The following is a 12,851-nucleotide window of genomic DNA, read 5'->3' as shown; positions in this document are numbered from 1 at the left end:
ATATATGTAACCAATCAGAATATATGCACAGACTAGCCAATCAGGATGTGGGTAAGTCAATTTAGAATTAATTACAAATTATTGCTAGCTAATTACAAAGTGTAGGCGAATCAGAACGCTTCTCGCCAATCGGAACCTGGAGTCAGTCAGAACGAATCAGCACTCAGAGCTTGTAGCCAATTAACACGTATTAGTAATCGAAACCTGTGCTCAAACAAGATACATTAACCAATCAGAACGCGTAAGCTAATCATGATCCGCACCCAATCAGGCCATGTAAGCCAATCAGAACGCGACAGGCAATAAGTACGAATCACCAGTCGCAACCTCAAGTCAATAAGAACATGTTAGCGAATCAAAACACATAGCCAATCAGAGAGAATCACCAATCAGAATCTAGTCAATCAAAACTTGTAAGCCAATTAGAATGCGTAAGAACAACCATGACCTGCAGCCAATCACAACGCTTAAGCTAATCAGAATGCGTAAGCCAATCACAACGCGTAAGCCAATCACAACGCGTAAGCCAATCACAACGCGTAAGCCAATCATGACCTGCAGCCAATCACAACGTAAGCCAATCACAACGCGTAAGCCAATCATGACCTGCAGCCAATCACAACGGGTAAGCCAATCACAACGCGTAAGCCAATCATGACCTGCAGCCAATCACAACGGGTAAACCAATCAGAACGCATGAGCCAATCAGGACTCGTAGCTATTACCAGGGCCCCGTGCGCCGTTCGATGGACATGGTATTGTAAAAACATAAAGTGGTTGACGTAACTCTGCCCCGAATTTATTCCAGTGATTTTGTATCCCAGCTCTGACCAGTGGTGTATTAGTGAGAGAGAGAGAGAGAGAGAGAGAGAGAGAGAGAGAGAGAGAGAGAGAGTATGACGAAATGAACTTTTGTGTAAGAATATCATGTGTTTAATAGCTATCATGTCCCTGAGATGAAGCAGGTTATAACATGTTGAAGACGTGAATGAACCTTGAGACGTATCCTGATCAACGCTCATCATGGATACTGAACTCTGTAATATTTGAAGAATTGATTAATATTTTTTTTTTACGTATATTAGATTGTTTTATTTACTATTAAGGTGTAATACTTGGATCAAATTTAATATAGATATTTTTGAATTCACAATAAACTCTGGTGGTATTGAAAAGTGTGTGTCTGTGTGTTTGTCAGTCTTGAATGAACTTTGACCTCCAAGTTATCTTTTGGAGATTCTTAACTTTTCCTTACTCAGGACTAAAGTTAATCTCCCCAAAAGGTCTCTGAGTTTACTTTCTATACATGGATAAGTCCTCCGGGTTAAAAGCTTGTTTTCAGTGCGGGTGCTTCCGCTACAACCAATCAGAACCGAGGTTTTTGGAAAGACTAAAATTATTGGTTTTGAATCATTCGCCGGTATGGTTGAGTGCAATGACCTTGTGACACAGTGGTAATTGGTCGATGAGGAATCACTCTGAGAGACGTCCCTGTGAGGGTAAAATATATTATACATTTCAAGCCATTCACTCAAGACTTAACACTGAAAAGCAGGAGTTGTGGCTCCATTTAGTCAACCAATTTCCTGACCTGACTCATAGATGTTGTCTGCACGTGAGGGATATTTTCTTTCAACTGCAGTTATCGTAGCCAAAGACAAATTCCTGTTAAAAATCACAAAGACTTGATTATTTTTTCACTAAAGCAAAGACTGTAATGAGTCTCTCTCCCCTTAAAACATCCCTCAAGTGCGAAAAACATCCATCAGTTAGATAAGGAGAGACGGACATTTAACTAAACAAAAAAAAACGATGACTGACATTTACACAGTACCCGGAAGCCATGTTGTCAAGAGTTGAGTTCGAGACAGGTGTACCACTCACCTGTGTAAGCTTTAATGAGCCTTTGTTTAGCCGCTTAGGGTGGTCGTCCTGTGTACCTTTGTCATTAACAGGTAAAAAAAAAGAAATTAATTACGTCATGCAAGGATTATATGTGTGTGGGGGGGGAGTGTGTGGGGGGGTGAGGCGAGGGAAGTGTGTGGGGGGAGGTGTGTGTGGGGGGGAGGGTGTGTGTGTGTGGGGGGTGAGGGGAGAGTGTGTGTGTGGGGGTGGGAAGGGGAAGTGTGTGTGTTGTGGGGGGTGAAAGAATGTGTGTGTGGGGGGGAGGTGTGTGTGTGTGTGTGGGGGGGAGGGAGGTGTGTGTGTGTGTGGGGGTGGGTGTTTTGTGGGGATGTGAGGAAGGGAGAAGTGTGTGTGTGTGGGGGGGTGAGGAAGGGAGGGGTGTGTGTGTGTGTGGGGTGGGGAGGGAGGGTGTGTGTGTTTGTGGGGGTGGGGAAGGGAGGGTGTGTGTGTGTGTGGGGGTGGGGAAGGGAGGTGTGTGTGTGTGTGTGTGTGGGGATGGGGAAGGGAGGTGTGTGTGTGTGGGGGGTGGGGAAGGGAGGGGGGTGTGTGTGTGTGTGGGGGTGAGGAAGGGAGGAGTGTGTGGGTGTGAGGGTGAGGGAAGGAGAATGTGTGTGTGTGGGGTGAGGAAGGGAGGGTGTGTGTGTGGGGATGAGGAAGGGGGGGTGTGTGTGTGGGGGTGATGGAGGAGGTGTGTGTGGGGGTGAGGAGGGAGAAGTGTGTGTGTGGGGAGGTGAGGAAGGAGAAGTGTGTGTGTGTGTGTGGGGGTGTGGAGGAGAAGTTTGTGTGTGGGGGGTGAGAGGAGGGGGTGTGTGTGTGGGGGGTGAGGGAAGGGGAGGGGTGTGTGTGTGTGGGGGGTGAGGAAGGGAGGGGTGTGTGTGGGGGGGGTGAGGGAAGGGGGGGGGTGTGTGTGTGGGGGGGGAGGAAGGAGGAGTGTGTGTGTGGGGGGGGGTGAGGAAGGAGAAGTGTGTGTTTGTGGGGGGGTGAGGAAGGAGGTGTGTGTGTGTGGGGGTAGAGATGTGTGTGTGTTGGGGGTGAGGAGGAGGGTGTGTGTGTGTGGGGTGGGGAAGGAGGAGTGTGTGTGTGTGGGTGGGGAAGGGAGAAGTGTGTGTTTGGGGGGGTGAGGAAGGGGAGTGTGTGTGGGGTGGGGAGGGAGGAGGTGTGTTTGTGGGGGTGTGAGGGAAGGGAGGGGTGTGTGTGTGGGGGGGTTGAGGAAGGGGAGGGGGTGTGTGTGTGTGGGGGTGAGGAAGGGAGGGTGTGTGTGTGTGGGGGTGAGGAGGAATGTGTTTGTGGGGGGGTGAGAAGGGAGGTGTGTGTGTGTGTGGGGGGGTGAGGAAGGGAGGGTGTGTGTTTGTGGGGGTGAGGAAGGGGAAGTGTGTGTGTGTGGGGGGTGAGGAAGGGAGGAAGTGTGTTTGTGGGGTGTGAGGAAGGGAGAATGTGTGGGGGTGAGGAAGGAGGGTGTGTGTGTGGGGTGAGGAAGGGAGGGGGTGTGTGTGGGGGTGAGGGAAGGAGGGGGGTGTGTGTGGGGGGTTGAGGAAGGGAAGTGTGTGTGTGTGGGGGGGAGGAAGGAGAGTGTGTGTGTGGGGGTGAGGAGAAGTGTGTGTGTGTGGGGGTGAGGAAGGGAGAAGTGTGTGTGTGTGTGGGGATGAGGAAGGGAGGGAGTGTGTGTGTGGGGGTGAGGGGAGGGAGTGTGTGTGGGGGGGTGATGGGGAGAGAGTGTGTGTGTGTGTGGGGGTGAGGGAAGGGGAGAGATGTGTGTGTGTGTGGGGTGAGGAAGGGAGAATGTGTGTGTGGGGGATGTGAGGAAGGGAGAAGTGTGTGTGTGGGGGTGAGGAAGGGGAGAAGTGTGTGCTTGTGGGGGAGGGTGAGGGAAGGAGGGTGTGTGTGTGGGGGGGGTGAGGGAAGGAGGGTGTGTGTGTGTGTGGGGGTGAGGAAGGGTGTGTGTGTGTGGGGTGAGAGGGAGGGTGTGTGTGTGGGGGTGGGGAGGGTGTGTTTGTGGGGTGAGGAAGGGAGGGTGTGTGTGGGGGTGGGGAAGGGAGAAGTGTGTGTGTGTGTGTGTGGGGGTGAGGGGAAGGGAGAAGTGTGTGTGTGGGGTGAGAGGGAGAAGTGTGTGTGTGTGGGGGGTGAAGAAGGGAGAAGTGTGTGTGTGTGGGGGTGAGGAAGGAGAAGTGTGTGTTTGTGGGGGGTGAGGAAGGGAGGGTGTGTGTGTGGGGGGATGTGAGGAAGCAGAAGTGTGTGTGTGTGGGGGGTGAGGAAGGGAGGGGGTGTGTGTGTGGTGGGGGTGAGAGGAGGGTGTGTGTGGTGGGGTGAGGAAGGGAGAAGTGTGTGTGGGGGTGAGGAAGGGAGGGTGTGTGTGGGGGTTGAAGAAGGGAGAAGTGTGTGTGTGGGGTTGTGAGAGGGAGAAGTGTGTGTGTGGGGGGGGTGAGGAAGGGAGAAATGTGTGGTGGGGGTGAGGGAAGGGAGGGTGTGTGTGGTGGGGGTGAGGAAGGGAGATGTGTGTGGTGGGTGAGGAAGGGAGGTGTGTGTGTGGGGGTGAGGAGGAGGTGCGTGTGTGGGGGGATGAGGGAAGGGAGAGTGTGTGTGTGTGGGGGTGAGGAAGGGAGAAGTGTGTGTGTGGGGTGTGGTGAGGAGGGAGAAGTGTGGGTGGGGTGGGGGTGGGGGAGGGAGGTGTGTGTGGGGGGTGGGAAGGGAGGGTGTGTGTGGGGGTGGGGAGGAGAAGTGTGTGTGGGGTGGGGAAGGGAGAAATGTGTGTGTGGTGGGGGTGAGGAAGGGGAGGGGTGTGTGTGTGTGGGGATGTGGGGAAGGGGGGGTGTGTGTGTGTGGGGGGGGGGGTGGAGGGAGGGTGTGTGTGGGGTGGGGAAGGAGGGTGTGTGTGTGGGGGGGTGAGGAAGGAGGAGGTGTGTGTGTGGGGGGTGAGGAAGGAGAATGTGTGTGTGTGGGGGTGAGAGGAGGGTGTGTGGGGGGCGAGGGAGGAGTGTGTGGGGTGGGGTGGGGAAGGGAGGGGTGTGTGTGGGGTTGGGGTGGGGAGGGAGAGTGTGTGTGGTGGGGGTGAGGAGGGAGGGTGTGTGTGGGGTTGGGGTGAGGAGGGAGGGTGTGTGTGGGGTGGGGTGGGGAAGGGAGAGGTGTGTGTGTGGTGGGGTGAGGAAGGGAGAGTGTGTGGGGGTGAGGAAGGGAGAGGTGTGTGTGTGTGTTTGTCTGTCTGTCTGTCTGTCTGTCTGTCTGTCTGTCTGTCTGTCTGTCTGTCTGTTTATCTGTGTATCTATCTGTTTGTCTATCTATCTATCTATCTATCTATCTATCTATCTATCTATCTATCTATCTATCTATCTATCTGTGGTATATATCTGAATAATTGTGTTTCTATTTATATACAAGTCTACATTTGTGTAATTATAGCGTCATAAACCCGTGCAATAGTATCATTACCCAGAACAACCGCTGTCAATTACCGCTCTTTTTGTTTACCTGTTTTTAAGCTCCTCCAGGTAACGCTAAAAACCACATTGTAGAACCTGTCTGCTGGGAGTTCCTGAGACAACTAGCCTTTACCCAAACCTGTGGGGAAGGAAACACAGAAACCTGATTGTTAGCTGCAGTAAATAGGATTATGAAACTAGGTAATTACAGACGTGAACCGGGTTTGTTGGGTGATTAGAGAGACCAGGTGAGTGAAGGTGGGTGATAGTTTGAGTTATGGTCGAGTCTCGTATTACCGTCTGGAGAATCAAACGCAGGTCATTATTTTGAGTGTGATTTTTTTGGAGTGTGAGTTTTTTTAGGTGAGTTTTTAAATTGTGATTTTTGAGTGTGAGTTTTTAGTGTGATATTTTGAGTGTGTAGCGAAAGTCTATCTACAGTATACAGTATCCACCCACCTTTTTAACTGACCATCTGACCTGGTAACCCACTTTTAACTTTTTTTGGGGTGTGACGGTCGGGTTTTGATAGCCACTTCAATCAGAAACCTTGTCTTTAGGGTGTTAGTTCAATCCCCAGTGCAGTAGCTAAGGCGTCCGAGTGTTATGCCCCTAATACACTAACAGGGATTCAAGGAACGCTTCTACTCTCCCTGACGTCACGGTGGATGTGATCTAATATAAATAATTACTCTGTTGTTTGTTCACATCTTTCAAAGGTCAGATACTGTTGGGGATATACAGGAATGAACAAATATATCCACACACACACACACACACACACACGCACACAGAAATATATATATGTGTACACTAAAGCCGATTCAACATATCGGACGGTAAATATTGACATTTGTGGGAAACGTATTGAAATTAGTGTACCAATTCTGGTCAGTTAACTACGTGTTGATATTTCCAGTGTTTTCTGTCTGTCTGTCTGTCTGTCTGTCTGTCTGTCTGTCTGTCTGTCTGTCTGTCTGTCTGTCAGTCTATGTATGTATGCATGTCAGAAGTAGCTAAATTAAATACCTATGATTGATTTCCTTATAATTAATGATAATCCATTATATATATTACCTGTTGATTGATTACCCTATTTAAGACAGGTGGAGTGTGTGAAGGAGGAGGATGAGGAGAGGGATGAAGGGTTGATGATTAAGGAATGATGACAGAGATGAAGAGAGAGAGAGAGAGAAGTGAGGACATAGAAAGGGGATGGAGAAAAAAGAAAGAACGGGAACAGAGAGAGAGAATAAGAGACAGTAAGAAGAGAGAACAAAATGAGGAGGAAGAAAGGAAATTGAAGAAGACGTCAAATTAATTCAACCTAAGAATACACCCGAAACTCAAAATTAATTAAGGAAAACACTAATTACTTACACACATTATTTCCTTTTTAAACATTCGCCAATTAAAAAAAAAATACATATATATATAATTCTCTCTTTTTTTTATTTATAGTTTGTCATTTAATTATTATTTTTTTAGTAGAGGACAAGGTCTAATATATTTTCATCATAATAAACCTTTTTTTTTTTTTAGGGCGCGGAAAATATTATAAAAAAAAACCAGACGAGATAATTAAAAACCATTTTGTACTGTTTGCTTTATCGACAGAGATTAATCACATGTGTTTAATTCTCTATCTGTGTAGTTTATATTCTGTGTTACCTTTTATTTCTATGTAATTTGTTTTAGTATTTGTTGTTTGTGTATTATTTGTTTTTTTTTTTTCTGAGGTTTATAAGAAATTGGATTCAATATTTACCTTTAAGTCCATTACAATTGTCAAGTTGCTGCTACCTGAATACCTTTTCCCCTTCCATCTTTCCTCTCATTCCCCCTTCCATCTCTCCTTCTTCTCCATCTCCCCTCTCTTTCTTCTCTCCCCCCCTCACCTCCTCCTTTCTCTTTACCTGCCTTTTTCATTCTTTATCCCTCTTATTCATCTCTCTCCCTTCCCCTTCTCCCCCTCCTTTCCCCTTTCGGCTCCCTCCTCCACCCACTTCCCTTTACAATATGACATAGGGGTTGGCTTATAACTAGGTCCTCACTCTCTCTCTTCTCCTTCCTACCTCTCCCTCTCCTATTCTCCCTCTCCTTCCCTCCCTCCTTATAATACCGAGTAGGTCTCATCCTCTCTCCTTCATTTCCTTCCTAATTCTCCCCTTCCACTTCTTCCACCTCTCACCCTCTCCTTCCACCTCCCATTCTTCCCACCACTCCCTCTTCCACCCTCCCACTCTCCTCCCACCTCTTCCAATCCCCCCCTACCTCTCCCATTCAACCCTCCTACCTCTCCCTTCCACCTCCCCATCCCTCCCTTCACCTCTCCCATTATCCCTACCCTTCCCTCTTCTCCTCCCACTCTCCTCCCACTCTCCTTCCACCTCTCCCCTCTCCCCTTACAATACACCGTGGCGTTAGGTCATAATAGAATGAGAGTGTAGAACTAAATCATTGAATGCCGCGCCAGTTATGTCCTGCTTAGTATTCCAGAAGGCATTAACCCGACACCATCCATCACACACATACACAAACACACACCACACACACACACACCTACACAACACACACACACACACACACACACACACACACACACACACACACACACACACACACACACACACACACACACACACACCCACACACACACACACACACACACACACACACACACACACACACACACACACACACACACACACACACACATCCCACACACCATAAACACACATTAGACTACAGTATAACCTCCCCCCTGGTGATGGTGTGTTATAGTGTATGTTATTGTAAGCCTGTTGTGTATCACTGTAGTCTGTTATTTAGCAATTCTTCTTCACTGTACTATCTTATATTTCATTATGCACTTCACTATAAACCATTCATCGGTACCTGTTTTTCCATTCACTGTACTTCACTGTATCACATTGAACCAAAGCGTGAAGAGTGTACGTGAATCCTATAGCGTTGGGGATCACTTAAAGGCGGTGTGGGTACAGTACACTGGATACTAATCCTTCGGTACACAAAACAGTAATATGGTGGCACTATAGGCTATATAAACCAACGACCCTCAGGACAGGAAGCGAGTGTTGTATCCACTCATCCACCGCACTGTTCCCGCCACTACAACACACCTTACTGTAATTTAAACAACACACAGCGTCCATGAACTAGTTTTAATATCCTCGCTGACAGAGTACGCTTATAAAACTGGACTCACTATTTACCCAAACGAGAGTACTTTTTGTAGTTACGGTCTCACACATACCACACACACACACACACACACACACACACACACACACACACACACCATTACTCTATTAAAAACTTCTCTCACAGCACTAGTAAACTATCATCACTTGTGTATGAATCTCACCAACACCCTCAGTTAGCTAACAACAGTAACACTCAACAAACCATCCTGCAAACTCTAACACAAAGGTTCTGATCACTTGTTCGTAGTGTCGAGTCAGTTCCAAGCTTCAATGACACATGTGAAAGGTTCTGATCACTCGTTCGTAGTGTCGAGTCAGTTCTAAACCTCTATAACACATGTGAAAGGGTTCTGATCACTCGTTCGTAGTGTCGAGTCAGTTCTAAACCTCTATAACACATGTGAAAGGTTCTGATCACTCGTTCGTAGTGTCGAGTCAGTTCTAAACCTCTATAACACATCTGTAAATATCACATATGAACCAAAGCTTTCTACAAGATCCATATTTGTATATTTTTTTTCATCGTAATGTAATGATCTGTCTTTCTTTTTTCTACCTACATTCAGGGACAGAAGTGCAGGGGTGAGACATAAATTAACGCGAATAAATTTATTGCTCTTAAGGGATACATTAGTCACGTAAATTTATGAAAGTTTGCCGCCCGAGTTATTGTAATGAGGATATTTTTTTTTATACCTGAGAGTATTGTCAAGAGATATGTTGTTGGTACAGGTATACAGGTGTCTTGTTCAGAGTAGGAATCAATGAAGAAGTGGGTCCAAAAATATTCCAAAACAAGTTAATTGGTTTTGTGGGTTTTATTTTAGCAACAGATTAAGGGAGGACCATGTAGCTTACCTTACCCTCAATTGATTCTTGAAATGTGTGTGGGTGTGTGTCAACTCTCAATGTATATGTCAATGTCAATGTGTGTGTGTGTGTGTGTGTCATTAAGTTTATAATCGATTCGTCCAGATTTTTCATTTATTTAGTTAACTGGTTCTTTCTTTCTTTCTTTCTTTCTTTCTTTCTCTCTGCTTACCCAGACTCACGGAACACAACAATATCAACAAAACACACTTTTCCCGCCGGTGACCCTGGAGTAAACACACTACAGGTAGAGTACTGTACAGTCAGGGGTCAAAAGTGATGAATACTTAGCAGTATTTGTCATATTATAGTACTTGAAGATCTTAGGTATTAAGGAGAGTTTATCTATTTTGTGGTTCAATCATAATGTGATGATAAGTAGTGTTGATAGTATATCCCAATCATATATATATAACTCAAGTAGATGCCAGATATTGCTAACTTTTGACCCCGACTGTACATAGCATTTTATTACACCTGTGTCATTAGTGTCTTGTCTATAGGAGTGTGAGGAGAGGAACAGCTACATAGAAACACAGATATACACACATACATATATATACATACCCAGTACATACATCCCAGAACATGATACAATGATATGAGTTATTAAGGATGTTACCTAGGCTGGTGAGTTTTTGGGGGTGACTAAAGAGGCCGATACAGGACCCGCAAGAGTTGTTCACAGATGTTGCACATGTGGAGGCTACATCGAGTGCGGGAGGGAGCGGTGGCAGCATCTTTCCGGCGTTGGCGCTTGTCTGCCTCAGTTTGCAGTCAGGCAAACTCGAAAGTATTGACACCTTCTCGTGTGGTGCTCCACCAAGCGTTACGATGTGGAGTAATCGTCTCCCTAGGTGAGGGGTCGATTTGACACTTTTCAGGTTTGTCTTAAGACTATCCTTATACCTTTTCAGTTGCCCGCCAGCGTTACGTTTACTATTCTACCGTTGGGTGACTGTAAAGTAGCTGCTGGCAGTCTACTGTCGTCCATGCAGATAACATAGCCAGTCCAGCGTAGTTGTTCATAGGTAAGGGTAGCCTCGATGCGCTCCTACAGTTGGTGTCAACAAGAATACTGGCATTTATTCTTTTGTCTTCCCGAACTCGGAGGATGGAACGTAGACTACGTTGGTGAAAGATTTCAAAGTGCCTTGAGGTGCCTCCTGTATGCGCGGCCATGTCTCGCTTCCGCCAAGCAGGGTGAGGGGAGGATAGCCACTGCTCGATATCGTGTAACTGTAGATAATTTCAGCTCCCCTACGGCTGAAGACACGATTTGGAATCTGTCAAAGACATCTGATTCGATGCTGAATCTCTTCGTCGATATCCGGAGTTGGTGGCAGACAGATGGGGAGCCAGAAAATATACCTAAAGTGGGTAACATTAGAGAGAATTATTACCGTTAAGTTGGATGGGTGGTAAATTATTAATACAGACTAGGGGCAGGTTGAAAAGTCTGGGTCTTAAGTACATTCACCTCAAAGGCCGAAGTGTGCATAGCATCTGCGTAGGTGTTCAGGATCTCCTGTAGATCGTGTTCAGTGTGAACAACAAATTGAGGTCGTCTGCATACTGAAGTTCAGTAATGGAAGCTGTCGACACCTTTGTTCATGTGAGTCGTCTTATGTTGAAAAAGATCATTCATCTGGTACTCGATGTACACTCCACGCCGGCTAAATTGGCACTGGCACTATTAAGGAAAGGCAATAAGAAATAGAAAAAGAGAGTTGGTGCCAGTACACACCTTGTTTAACCCTGTTTGAAGAACTTAGACTAGGTGCCATTGGCAGGACACTGCCGTTCATGCCATTGTGGAGTTGCCTCACAATGGCGATGATTCAGGGGGGCAGCCAAAACGGCTGAGGGTCCTACAGAGCATCCCCCGTTGACTGAGCCGAAGGCCTTGCCGTTAGGTCGATGAAAGCCGTATACTGGTCACGACGCTGTTCTTTGCACTTTTCCTGTATCTGGCGGGCAGCAAAGATCACGTCAGTGGTGCTATAAGTTCTGGGAGGAAGTTTTCCGCCTCTGGGGAAAAAGTCTGTTTAGGAGGACTCGGGTAATAGTCTTGCCGGCTACAGACAACCAGCGAGATCCCGCGGATGTTGCCACAGTCGACCAGTCTCCCTTATTCTTATAAATATTGACGATGTAGGTGTCTTTAAGTGCTTGAGATTTCCTCCTTTTCATATATTTTCCGGGAGAGAGTGGAGACGACTGGTGAGCAGAGGTCCTTCTGCTTTATACACCTCGGCTGGGATTTCATCAGGCCCTGAGGATTCGTTATTTTACATCTGTTTGATGGCAGTAGATACCTCATCCAGAGACGGAGGATAGCTGAGGTGGGTCAGCTTTGGATGCTAAGGGACCCAGTGGTCAGGACATCCACATCAGTGTTTCGGTTGAGTAGTGAATGGTAGTGCTGGAAGGAGTCCTTCATCATCTTTAATTATGGAGTTACCGTCGGATGAGTGGAGGGGCTGCGCCACGGTGGTTGGCCCATAAAATGTTTTTAGTGGAATTGAAAAATTCGTGCATCTTGCGATGATCTACAATATTTTTTTGTGCTTTTACATTAACTTTGTTTTAAACCAGTCCAATCTTTAGATTATTGGTTCCTGCTGGGCCACAGCTTTCTTCTTGCAGAGGTATCAGCTTTTGGTCGAGACTGAAGGTTTTCTGCCAGTCAGTTAAAGCAGCACGTTTATAACCGATGAGTACATTAGTGCCGGGTCATTTTCATCAAACCAGTCGTGGTGTATTCGCTTTTCATCAGGCCGTGGGTCTCTCTGCGGGTTTTTGTCGCGAAGCAGTGTTGAGGTATCCCATTTAGCGCTGGGATTTGGGATGTTCGTTGTTGGGTTGTTTATCTGCCCATGTTAAGCTGCTCTCTGAAGCGTAATACCACCACTGGATCACTCCAGACGCGCTTGAGTGTTAAAACCTCTTCCTAGGGCTGCTGCCTTCGCCGTTTTGGGGCGACGTGAAATGAGCTTGGCTCTGACGGAGCTGGATCGGTCAGTGTTGCAGTGGTCTGAGCCACGTATATCACAGGTGATGAGGTTTATCTCGACGATCTCTTTCTTTGGCGATGTAGTAAATGAGATGCCAGTGTTTGGGTCGTGGGTGTTGCCACGAATCCTTGAACTTGTCGGCCTGCCTAAACAAGGTATTGGTGATAGTGAGATTGTGTGTAGAATACTTGGTGAGGAGGAATATGCCGTTGGGATTACATTTGTCTAGTCCATTTCTCCCAATGGTTCCCTGCCAAATGTCAGCATATCTGCCAACTTTGGGAACAGAGGTTAGCACTGTCGAGGTCGGCGTAAAAGGCCTCCTTGATGTCATCCTCTGCATCCAGTAAGCACTGGTGAAAAAGGCATGCCCAATAGGCATTTCAGTTAGCCTGTGTAGGATGCATTGGCGGATGGCA

This window comes from Homarus americanus, unplaced genomic scaffold (genome assembly GCF_018991925.1).
Source record: "Homarus americanus isolate GMGI-L3 unplaced genomic scaffold, GMGI_Hamer_2.0 scaffold19127, whole genome shotgun sequence".
NCBI classification, from domain to species: Eukaryota; Metazoa; Arthropoda; class Malacostraca; order Decapoda; family Nephropidae; genus Homarus; species Homarus americanus.
Note: the sequence above shows the minus strand (reverse complement) of the source record.